General features: G+C 47.9%; 1 long non-coding RNA gene across 1 annotated transcript; it reads right to left on the reverse strand.

Annotated features, from left to right (window-relative positions):
* Positions 1-1,182: 1,182 nt before the first annotated feature.
* On the reverse strand, positions 1,183-1,553 carry LOC139835361 (uncharacterized). The gene is made up of 3 exons (XR_011751167.1): positions 1,468-1,553; positions 1,307-1,396; positions 1,183-1,225 (listed from the first exon to the last, which is right to left on the reverse strand). It is a non-coding gene; the product is annotated as an uncharacterized lncRNA (long non-coding RNA).
* Positions 1,554-12,853: the final 11,300 nt, after the last annotated feature.

Here is a 12,853-nt window from a genome sequence, read left to right on the forward strand (position 1 = left end):
ACACAAAAAAGTGACGAACTGTCACATGGGAATGTCCATCCTTCTACGGATCACCATGGTGGACCCTGCACACGCACGCCAAATGTCCTAGGACTCGACTTACATACAAAACACCTGGCATTCCTGAGTGCGGCGATTTATACAAAAATAACCATTTTGTCAAACTATAGCACAGACTGATCCTCCGGCGAAACTATTTCACCCATCTAACCCTTTTGTGTGGCGCCTCTCTCATGGGCGCCACACATGCCCAAGTGGCGCCCGTGTTGCCGGCGCCACACACCCATCCGACGTGGCGCCGTCGACGCTGCGCTGGCGCGACGATCCGACGTGGCAGCATGTGTGGCGCCGATGGGAGTGGCGCCACACATGCACTCGCAATTTCCCAAACCATACTGTAAGACAAAGCGTCTGGGACTTAGCCGTTTTGGCGAGGCGCTATGTGTGGCGCCGATGACACGGGCGCCACACTTGACAATGTGGCGCCGACGCCACCGGCGCCACATATAGAGCCTCGCCAAAACGGCTAAGGACCAAGCGTCCGGAGCCCCTGGAACTTTTCGACATATAATCAACATATGTGGCGCCGACGCCATGGGCGCCACACAGTGCAGTGTGGCGCCAGTGGCATGGGCGCCACACATTGACTTGTGTTAAAAACATGAAAATTCTTGCCTTATTTAAACAGTTTTCGACACAACAATAGCAATTTCTATAGCAATTTCATACACATACAACATACAGATAGCACACATCATAGATCACATCGTAGCACATAGATTCAAACAACTAGTAGCAATAGAGACATGGTTCGAAATGACATAGAGTTCACAACACGATACTTATGAAATAGAGTTCACAACACTAGCAAATGCATCTATCCTCCGCGACGTCCCCTCCTCACGGGCTGCTTCCGGACGGCCAACCTTTTCGTCCGCTGCCGTGGCTGTTGTTGCTGCTGCTCCTCCTGCTCCTGCTCATGCTGCTCCTCCTCCTCCTCCTCTGAAGATAGCGGCTCGTCGTTCCTCATCCTCCTCAAAGATGATCTCCGCGGCGGCTCCTCATCCTCCTCAATCACAACCTTCTTTCCTCGGTTGACATAATCGTCCGGAGTGTATCGAGCTGGAGCCTTGCCCCTTGGCTTCAACTGGTACGCAGACCGTGTGGCGGCCTTCTTGCGTTGACTCGCAATGCCTTGACTCAGGATGGTGTCGTCGTCAGGAATCTTCAGAAACATGAACACATGAGATTACAAAAAGTTGAAACTAGTAAGCACATGTTTGAGTGGTAACAAAATAGTCCAAACCTCCGCTTCTTCAGAAGAGGATGTAGCCGCAATTTCGGTGTCGCGGCAACCTAGCAAGTTGGCTAACCGCCGCATCTTTCGTGCAGTGTTCTGCGTCGTGGAAGTCATGGTTACAAAGGCATAATAACACAGTAGCTCACATTGAATGTTGGTGACCATACCTTAATGAAATGCCGCATCGGTCCGATAGGCTTGTCATCTGTATGGCTCTGATCCCAAATAATCTCGCACTCCTCAGCTGTTTTTTGGATCTCGGACCGCTGCGACAGACATATTATACAAATTTTGAGCGATCACATGCCAATGTAGATGATGTACTAGCTAACGAGAGAATATATTACCATGAAGTTCAGCTCAGAAGCAATAGAAGTCGATCTTCCTCTGCGAGCAAAGGTGGCGTGCTGGCTTTGCGCAACCTCATCGAACTCGATGGGGTCGTACAAGATGTCGTCTTCATACGCGGGTTTCACTAACTCGATACGCGTGCTTTCATGAAACCATTGGAGATAGTTGTTGAAAGCGGCCAAGTCGTCGGGGACAATCTCCACATGGCCAGCATTCCGTACCGCTTCCAAACAGTGTTGGAACGCTGTGACGTGGCCTCTATGATGGTCAGGCCAATTTGTGATCTTCCTCTGCCGCTTCCTATCAAGCCTGCAGGAATCGAGAAGTTAGATTCTATCTCTTCAATCAACAAGCTTCCATCGCATGATTCAAGAAGTTTACCTATGAAGCGTCTGTTCCATGTCTTGCCATTGAGGTGGGCTCTCCTGACACATCCCAAACTGCCTCATCACTCTGTGCGGCTGGTGGTACTCAACAAGCCACATGCATATGAGTGGGCAGCGCATACGCCAGAAACGCGCCTCCTCAAGGCACTTGGGGTTGAGGTCAGTCATCACCGCGCCAATACGGTAGTAGGTACCATATGGCTCCCATTCAACCTGCAGCATTCAAATATTTCAGAATTTACAACATGGTAGCAGAATTTATGAACTCGGATTGCAGAAGAGTGATGGTTTCAATCGGTTACCTGCTCAGCAGTAAGAGTGTCCAACTCCTCAGTGTACTGCCTGTACATGATCTTTGGATCGCTCGTCATCTCCGAGACTTTGTCCCAAAGAAATGCCCAAGTCGGCTCCCGATCAAGGTTGTTCCGGTAATTAGGCCATGGTCTCTCTGTGAGTACCCTGGGCCACCCAACTGATAGGCGGTCCCAGCTCCATACGGAAAGTAGGAGCAAGCATCCACCAATACCGCCGCTCCCAGTCCTGCGACAAGCGTCGTCCGACTGCGTACATAAGACATTTGGTTAGAGATAGAGGTAGGCACAGTACTATAGAAGAACAGTACATACAACAAATCATCACCTGTCGGTAGAGGTAGGCAAGTGCCGCTGTTCCCCAACTCCACCGGCGCTCCAACACCGTAAGCGCCTTGAGCCAACACCAATGGGCCAACTTCCCACCACTGTCAGCAAAGAGAGTCCTCGAGATCATGTACCACAAGTACACTCGGGTGTATGTCCTGATACTGTCTTCGTTGGCGTCTTCCGGCAGGAGTTGTCCAAAGTTAGTCCTTATCCAAGCGAAAGGTGCGCCGGCGGGAGCTCTCTCCTTTGGATTTTCTGGCGCCGGAGGAGCCATGCCAATAAGATCCTGCATCTGTCTGCGCCACCCATCAGAAGCTGTGTTCATACACAGTGGCTCGCCCTAAATAGGAAGTCCAAGTATCATTGAGACATCCTGAAGAGTAGGGGTCATCTCGCCGGCCCTCAAGTGGAAGGTGTGCGTCTCCGGCCTCCACCGGTCGATAAGGGCGGTGAGTGCCGCGGCGTTCATGTTCGCCCCCCCCCCCCCCCGGCTTACAAGCGAGATGAACGGGAGAAGACCGGTGGGCTGGATGAACTCCGTGTACCTCTCGTCATACGGCATATCTACCGTGCCATGGTACCGAATCTTCAAAGGGTGAAGATCCTCCGTCATATGAAAAGCCCGGTGATCCCTGTCATACTCTTGATCCAGGAGCCACACCATCCTACATGTTTACACAAATACAACATATTATGAGCAACACATACATGAGAATATATCCAAATAAGCCATCACAAATACATACATATACATTCATATCTAGGGATAGAACACCATATGAGTTATTCCTTCACATACACATTCCTGAAATTTGATGCCTAGGGTTCCTCCACAAATCTAGGATACATACATATCTAGGGTTCCTACACATACATAGCCATTTCAAACATCTTTGGATACAATGCATACAATCTAGCAAAATTTAACATCTATGGTTCAAACACATGCATACAATCTATGGTTCCAACAAAACTATGGTTCAAATCTATGGTTCAAACACATGCATACAAATCTATGGTTCAAACACAACCAACATTTCCAATCTAGGCAAAACGGCTAAATCGAATTAAACCGGAGCAAATCTTGCATGAATCGAAGGGGAACGAAGGGGAATACCTTGAGGATTGTATGGGGATGGATTTGGCCGGCCAGATCTGTCCAATCCGTGGAGGATTTGGTGGGGGGCGGCGGAGAGACGGCCGGCGGCGATGGTTGGAGGAGAGAAAGAGAGGAGAGAAAGAAGAGAAAGAGAGGGTCGGGCTGGGGGCGGGCGCGGGCGCCACACTTAAGTGGATGTGTGGCGCCCGTGGCATCGGTGCCACACATGCTAGTGTGGCGCCCGTGGCATCGGCGCCACAAGTAGAGGCTCGCCAAAACGGCTAAGTCCCAGACGTTCGGAGCCCCTGGATGTTTTCGACCGAAAACTTGATATAAGTTGGCATGTGTGGCGCCGTTGGGAGGGGCGCCACACATGCTGCCACGTCGGATCGGCGCACCAGCTCAGCGTCGAGGGCGCTACGTCGGCTGCGAGAGTGGCGCCGGCAGGAGGGGCGCCACACTGGCATGTGTGGCGCCGATGGGAGGGGCGCTGCACAAAAGGGTTAGATGGGTGAAATACTTTCGCCGGAGGGTCAGTCTGTGCTTTTCTTTAAGTTTTGGGTTATTTTTGTGCAAATCGCCTCCTCGTGTCGGGTCGGGTTTCGGGCCAAGCCCGAAAAAGCCCGAACCTATATTCTAGGCCCGAGCCCGGCCTGATCCGACCTTCGGGCTTACAAATCGGGCCTAAACCCGGCCCGAGCAGAGAAAAGCCCAGCCCGGCCCGGCCCAAACTAGGCTTAAATCACGTTTTCTGCAAGCCTGAGTCTGGCCCGGCTCAACGTTCGGGCTCCAAAATCAGGCCCGAACCCGACCTAACATGCAAGCCCGACCCGGCCCGGCCCAGGATTTTCGGGTCGGGCTGACCATGCCCAGCTGTTCCATGGGTGGATCTTTGTTAACCTTATCTGCCCGGATTGTTGGAAACAATAATTCTAAGGACATAAGAGCTGTACTACCTCCGTCCCGGTTTACGGGTCGTGCGTGTATCCCTAGATCGCAAATTTAACTAATATAGCACAAAATATATACCATTAGAAAGTTTAAATGTTATATTTTTTAATGGTATAATTTGTATAGCATAAATATTATATTATATTATTAAATTAACGACCTTGGGATACGCGTAGGCCCTACAAACCGGGACGGAGAGAGTATATTGATGGAGGACAACCATATATTTATTCATTTGTTGCAAAGGAAGCTTTATATATAACTTTTCTAAAATTTGGTAAATTAAGCATTCGTACACGTCCCTTGATCCCTACTATAAAAGATAGATAGATCAATTATTTGAGCATATTTCGCAGTCGCAAGCATCGTGAATGCACGTGGTGCCGCTTACATGGACGCATTTTGGGCATGGCATACGCTCCGTCTCCTTCTGGCATACCATCCCACAAGATTTGTCATTGCAATTTTCTGTCATGGGGATAATTCGAGCGTTACACCATGCTTCCGCCAAATCTGCAAAATGTATATATAGAACCATATAAAGAATATACAACTAAATAGTCGTACAACATTTCCTGGCCAGGCTTTGCTAAAAATAATTAAGCAACATAGGTGCACGACAGTGGAAGAAGTACTGAGTACCTACCGGATGAAAGCATAACGAAGGTGAGGGTTAAAAGAAGCATCACGGCCGCAGATCTCATCAACATCTTTGTCATATGGGTGGTGGGTGATCTATAGAAAATTTTGTATATGGTTGGTAATCTTGTGGGTTGCAGAAGAGAAGACCTTTTTATAATAGATGTGACATGAATACTAATTTCTGTAATATTAAAATGAAATTAATGCGATAGAATTGATAAGATTTGCTAAAGTAATTAGCAATTAAGTGCATTCATTATGTACCATATCTATTCTTTAGGGCAAGCGTAATGTCACTCAGATACGGCAAATAAAATCTATATTTGTCCAGCTCACTCCATGCACCCTGTTGCATATATCGTGGGCTCATATATTAATTAGAACAAACTACTCCGTATTTCTTTCCTCATGCATAGATGGAGTCGAACCCAGGAGCGATCATCACAAAGAAAATTGATCACCGATTCTCCTCCGTTCGACTCCACCGCAACATGGAAGTGTTAGAATTATATTATACTTATTTCTATCCAAGCGCCGTACACGGTCGCAACCCTTCACCCGTATGGACATCTTTTCTTTAGCAGAACCCGTATGGACATCTGTGTCGCCGGGGCAGATCTAGCGAAAATAAATTTCATAATACTATTTTCCCATTAATTCTACACATAATACTCGATTTTTTTTTAAATAATACACCGTCGGGTTAGGGAAATCCGATTAGTATTAATCGAGTTAGAGAAACTCGATTAGTACTAGTCGGGGTAGAGGAACCCGACTGCCTCCTAGGCTGCATGTGCTAACATGCATGTGCTTGATTCTAATCGGGTTAGTGTTTCCCGATTAGTACTAATCGGGTTTCCCGAACCCTATTAGTACTAATCGGGGAACACTAACCCGACGGTGTATTATTTTTGAAAAAATTCAAAATCGAGCATTATTTATAAAATTAACGAAAAAAATATTTAAAAAAAATCGCGCGGATCTAGGCAACCAGGGCCATCGCCCGGGGCGCAGTAATATTTTCGGCCTACCATGTATGAAAAAAAGATTTTGGCCTGGGGCGCAGCCCATGTCTGGCCCAACTCACTGTGGCCTCCGCTTGGTCTCCTCGTTTGACTGCGGCAAATCCCTTCGGCCTCCTCTCGTTGACAACTAGTCTCCTCGCCAAACCAGGAGATCGCGACGGCGCCGCCACACCAGCAGTCCGCACCCGTCCCCCGACCTTCCCACTTCCTCGGACCTCGTCTCTCCATGCCTGTCCTCTGCGCGGCGCCGCCCACCCGTGCTCGACTGGCCTGCTTGGCTGCCGCCTCCAGACTCCTAGCAGCTAGGGCTTTATTTCTTCACCATTTCAATTGGATGGTTGGATTTATTTGTAATTAAACGGATTCGTTGATTTAATATTAGTTTGTAATGAATTTCATGTTTTAGAAACAAAAGATGAAGAAATTTTATGCAGCGATTTTAAAGCTGAACCAATCAACAAAGGTAAATTATTAAACCGAAGAAGTTCCCAGGTCGAAGAAACTACCCAAACTGAATCAACTCAACCGAAGCAAAAGTGGCAACTTCTCATATTATGTTGTCAATGCCAATACTCTTTTCATACTCTGTACGGATGTTATTGTCGGATCCCAGTTTTAGGACACCTATTTAGGAGTTCGACCTAAACATCAACTGTGTTGCTAGAAGAAACTGAACTATTGATTTGTACTATTATGTATCCTCGTATTACTATTTCTAGTTTTTAATCATCTCTTATGTACCTTCTTGAACCATTAACCGTGGATTTGAATATAATTGTTCATATTTGCACCCCAAAAAATCGTACCAATTTGTTTGTGATATTACAAGATTTTTTTTGTTAGATTTTTTTGCGTTTAGTTTTTGGCCTGGGGCTTCATAAAATCCTGGATCCGCCTACAGGCGCCTCTTCGGCTCTTTCTCATGTCGGTGCCATCTTGAGGCGCCTCTTCCACTTGTATATATACCATGTTGATCGATGAAAAGTAGCCCTAGATTCATTCAATCGATTCCTATCTCGTTTTACTCTTACACGAAGAAAGAGAAAGTTTACTCTAATTAATATATGGGCTTCTATAAATAAAATAGAATGCATGAAGTGAGCTGGACCGGAATAGATATTCCGTATCTATGACTGCCCTCAACAATATATATAGCAAAATCAATTCCCTTAATTGCTACCTATTCCTATAGTATTTATTGAATTAATGTGATTTTAATATTAGAGCAATTAGCATACATGTCAGATGTCACATCCATTATAAGAGGTCATTCTCTTTCACAACCCACAAGTAAAATAACCAACCATATAGGAGAACAACATTTCCTGTCGATCAGCCCCCCATACATATGACGAAGATATTGATGAGATCTACAACCGTGATGCTTCTTTTGACCGTCTCCTTAGTCTTGTTTTCATCCGGTAGGTACTTCAGTATTTTTTCCATTGTTGTGTGTGTACGCTTCTTAATTATTTGTATCAGTCCCAGATCAGGGCGTGATGTATGACAATTTAATTATATATTTTTTCATGGTTCCATTTTCTTTCCAGATTTGGCAGAAGCGTAAGAGCATCTCCAGCGGGACGACGCATTTCGGACGCCCAAAAGTGGTCGTGAGCGTCCGTTTGCGTCGCCCCGCGAACATATTTTGTCCGCGCGTCCATTTGCGTCTGGGTGTGCGTCCACCGGGGCGATCCATTTTTAGATTTGTAACATATTTGAAAGTAAATATAGTAGTATATTTGATAGCATAGAAACTATAGAAAGTAAAATCTAAACTACTTGCTGCCTGACGGGCCGGCTCCGTCGTTGCGTCGCTCCCTCGCCTGCTTCTCCGCTGCCTCCCGTGCGGCCGCTATGGCTCGGTGCGCCGCCGCGTCCTCTTGCAAGCTCTACTCCAGCCTCGCGTTTGCGCCGTCGTCCTTGAGCGTCTCGAAGGACTCGACTATAGCTCTCTGCTCCGCCGCCCTCTCCTCCGGGGTAGGCGCATCAGGGTCGTCGGAAGACCATGATATGTCAGAGTCCGAGTCCTCCGCGGAAGCGGCGGCCGCCACCCTGCACTACTCCAGCTCGGCGTCGACCGCCGCATGGGCCGCCCGCTCCTCCTCTGCTTCCTTCTCCGGATCGAGGAGGTCGGTGCTGTCGTCGGAGTCGAACTCCTCGTCGGAGCTTGAGGCCGGGGGAGGTGGAGTGGGAGGTGGAGGTGGAGGCGCGGAAGCCTGGCCGCGGTCGGCGCTGCTCATGGTGGCTCTGGCGGAGTCTGAGCGGCAGCGGCGCTACGGTGGAGGTTGTGTGGCGGCTAGGGTTTAGTGGGGAGGAGTTGAGATGCCCGCGCCCCTGTTTATATAGATCGGAGGCAGGGCGACGGCCGCGGCACGCGTGTCATCGCCATTACTTCGTGCGAGAGGTAGGCGACGGCCGCGCGCCACGCGAGGCATCACCATTTACGCGGCCGTAGACTGCCGAGGCGATGCCTCGGCACTAGTACTGGCGGAGAAGACGCATCGACGTTGGGTCACTGCCAGGCGGGCCAGACGAAACGTCCGCCAGACGCGAGCGGACACTTTGCGCGTCCGCAGAGACGCATCCGAGGCGCATATTTGTGCCAGGTTTTCGTCGCTGCGGACGACCCGGTCACTTTGCGTCGCGCCGCTGGAGGTGGTACCAGACGCATTTTTCGGCCCGACGGACGCAAACGGACGTCCATTTGCGTCACGCCGCTGGAGATGCCCTAACGGTCGTCCGATCAGGCTCGCCCGCAGGGACGGGAGGGATGGGCACCCGGCGGCCTGAGCCGCCAGCCGCCAGGCAGTTGCACGCTCGACCAGCGCTCGCACGGCATCCATTTCCCGTGCATCAGCCTCCCCAGCGTGACGGGCAGCTGCACCCTCTGCGTTCCCTTGTTGCTGCCGCTGCCGGAGGCCTCGAAGTCGTTCTTCTTCCCCATGGCGCTGCAGCGGTGGTTGTGCGAGTGGAGGTGTGGGCGAAGGAGGAACGCGGCCGCTGGACTTTTAAGGACGGCCGCGCGCGGGATACGGTGTCATTGAAGGCGGCGCAGAAGCCCAGCCGCCAGTGCGCGCGCAGAACAGGCAGCCGCGCCATTGATGGCGAAGGCTGCGACGCATACGCAGAAGCGCTGACCGCCGAAGCGATGCCCTCGATGCAGACTCGCTGCCAAGCGGGCCAGGTGGAGACGCGAGCGGACAGTTTGCGCGTCCGCGCAGCGTCCGCAAAGACGGAAACCTGCCACAAATATGCGCCAGGTTTGCGTCTCTGCGGACGGCCCGGTCACTTTGCGTCGCACCGCTGGAGATGGTGTCAGACGCATTTTCGGTCAAGGCGGACCCAAACGGACACTCATGCCCTAAGGCTCGGGAAAAGTGAACAAGCTAAAGAAACCCTAGCGGCACCCGACACCCACTCCTCCAACCAAGGATTTTATCAAGAAAGACACTGGTCCATGAAGGGATAAAACGGCCGCAACGACGCCTTTAGCACCTCCAGCTAAGGCTGACTTCTTTTCAGCTTCTAGGCTGGCTTCTAGGTCGTGGACCGCTGAAGCCCAAAAGATGACTCCAGTTTTGGGCCAGCTTATTCCTATCGGGAAGCTCCAATCGTATCTATAGCCAGAAACTGGTCCAGAGCAGTTTCCCGGGCTTCTCCATCGGAGAGCCGAACCGGTATATAGAATAGCCCCCCTCTTGAGTGGAATTTACACGAAACTGCCACTCCCCAAGTTCCCGGATGGCCAACAGAAAAAAAAAAAGAAAAAAAACGAAACGGTACACGCCCCCCGCATCGTGAGCTTGGTCAACATGGAGCGATAGGGACATAGGGTTCCGCCCTGCCGCCGCTGGCCACTGCTCCCCCGCCGTCGGCGCCGGCCGCTGCTCTCCCGCAGCGCCGCCGCTCGCCCGCTCCCGCAGCGCCGCCGCCGCCATGCCGCCGCTGCTCCCCCGCCGTCGGCGCCGACCGCTGCTCTCCCGCAGGCGTCGTCGCTCGCCCTGCCGCTGCTACCCCATCGTCGGCGCCGGCCGCTGCTCCCCTGCAGGCGCCGCCGCTCGCCCTGCTCCCCCGCCCCGTGGCTGTGGTTTGCGTCTCCTTCCAAGATCTAATTCATGGTTAATTTATGCCCAATCTTATGTGAGTATGAATGGATGATATGTTAATGATTTGATCTTTGTGATTAGTTGTTCCCTGGATATGGTGGATGATGAGATCGATTTACTGATGTTGTTATGTATCTAGGGTTATTACAGATATTTCACAACTCAATACATCAAATAAGCTAAATGTATAGAAGCCCAAAAGAATAGGAGGAACTAGTTTCTATTAGCTTCTTGCCACCACAGTTTTTCCCCACCATTTTCTAGAAGCTAGCTTATGCAGAAGCAGAAGCCTAAAAGAAGTCACCCTAAGAGTCATCGTGAATATACATGAGTACTAGAAGGATATGCGAGCTTCGCCGCGCCGGCTACATTGCGTTTTGACATTGTGGTGGGTCTGAATCTGTTTTTCAGAACTATATGTCCTTCATAAAACGTTTAGTTTATTTTATTTATTTTAAGACCCTCATATACATAGAAGATTAGGTGTGCTTTGCTGGATCGGTGAAATTTAAGATGTTCAAAGTCTTTTGGTCTTGCTTTGCCACATAATGCATACCTTGTAGATCAGGGGCACATTTACATGCACTAAAAATCGGTCCAAACTAATGTAGGTATTACCGCTAATGTAACCTTACAATAACACGTGACACTAATTTTTTGTGGACATTGCCCTCTCTATTAGGCTTATAATGTCTGTTTCTTGGAGGGCATAAATGTTGTATTACGACGTATATTTTAAGCAAAACAATGCAAAACTCAATATAAAAACAATTCATTTATTTTGAGTGATATTGGGCAAAGGTGAAAAATATGAAACCCTGTCTAGAAAATAATGTCCAATTCAGACAACAACAACAAATATTTGCATTCGCCTAAGGTACTCCATATTGCATAGGAGCGAGGCAATATAACAAAAAATGATCTTCTCAAGATCTTGGGATGCTTAACCGTGATAAGTTCACATACAAATATTCAGACATAGTGTATAGGAATTTAAATAAACAAAATGCATCATACTGGATTAGAAGGATATTGGCACCACCACATGCAAATAGTTATTTTAAATACGGTAACGTTGATCCAACTCTAGAACCGAAACTCCAAAAGTACAAAGGATAACAACCAAGGAGCTAGCAGTCCAGCTACACATATTAACCACACCAATGTTATTGGCTCCTAATACTATCAAGTTTTAATCTGAATTATGCTAGCGGATCGCGAACTCCTTGTTGTACGGTAGCATGAAAAAATGCACACAACTATTTTATTTTTTGAATCTTTGCTCATTTTGAGCAATGCACTATTTTCCAAAAAAAAAGGAGCCCAATAGTTTTCAGTTACTTTCCTCCAAGAACAATAGTACAATCCTGTGTACAGGATTTTTAAAATGTCACCATTCACAAATATCACCAAGCTTATCACATCGATGTTTTTCTAGACCTGGATACTCCAATTTCAATTTCTTTTTAACGAAACAAACAACTCCGAAGCTAAAATGTCGACATTGGAAAAAATTGTTTGTCCTAGGAGGCATTGTTTCACCGGCAGATCTAAGAGCAAACTCTCCAGTCACATGTCCAAAACCCATCTTCGTCTGTGCAAATCCAAGACCATTAGTTAGAGAAATCAAATACTTTCTCAAAAAAAGTTAGAGAAATCCAATTAGATTAAAATGATTCAGCAAGTGCTGAAATAGCAGGTATATTACACGCATGTTCAGCTCTGCGACCACCTTCTGTACATAGGTATGATACATGATGCAATTCAGAATATGTGTTCCTTTACCAGAGAAACTGGATGAAAAAATAGGAATGAAGTAATAAGTGCAGGTAATGCAAATCTGAAGGTTAGATGTGATACTTTTCAAAGCATCCATGATAGATTTTGTTATACACTTATACCATTCGTATACTTCTCTATGTAGACTGCATAATTCTGCTCGAGGGCACGAATGAAAATTAAAAGTGCATAATGATGTCTGCAGATCCACTCTCAACACTACACATGGCACATTTAACACTTGGGAATGATTTAAATCCTGAAATCTATTGAGAAAGAAAGTAGTAAACATAGAGCAAATATGACCTGCATATCATGGTTGAACTGATATTATCCATGGATTCTCAAATTATTATTCAGAAAAATAAAGGGATCATCTGCGGAAAATAATCCTCTACCAAGAAAAGAGCGCACACACAGCCTGCAAGATAAGATAAATTTTGTAGCACCTCCAGTAACATAAAAACCAATGTCATTACTTTACCCTTCCAGTAAAACTAATCATATAAGTGACTAATTCCACCAAGCATGCTATTCTGCAAGACCACACAAACTGGAGCAAAGGTTCAA

This window comes from Lolium perenne, chromosome 2 (genome assembly GCF_019359855.2).
Source record: "Lolium perenne isolate Kyuss_39 chromosome 2, Kyuss_2.0, whole genome shotgun sequence".
NCBI lineage: Eukaryota > Viridiplantae > Streptophyta > Magnoliopsida > Poales > Poaceae > Lolium > Lolium perenne.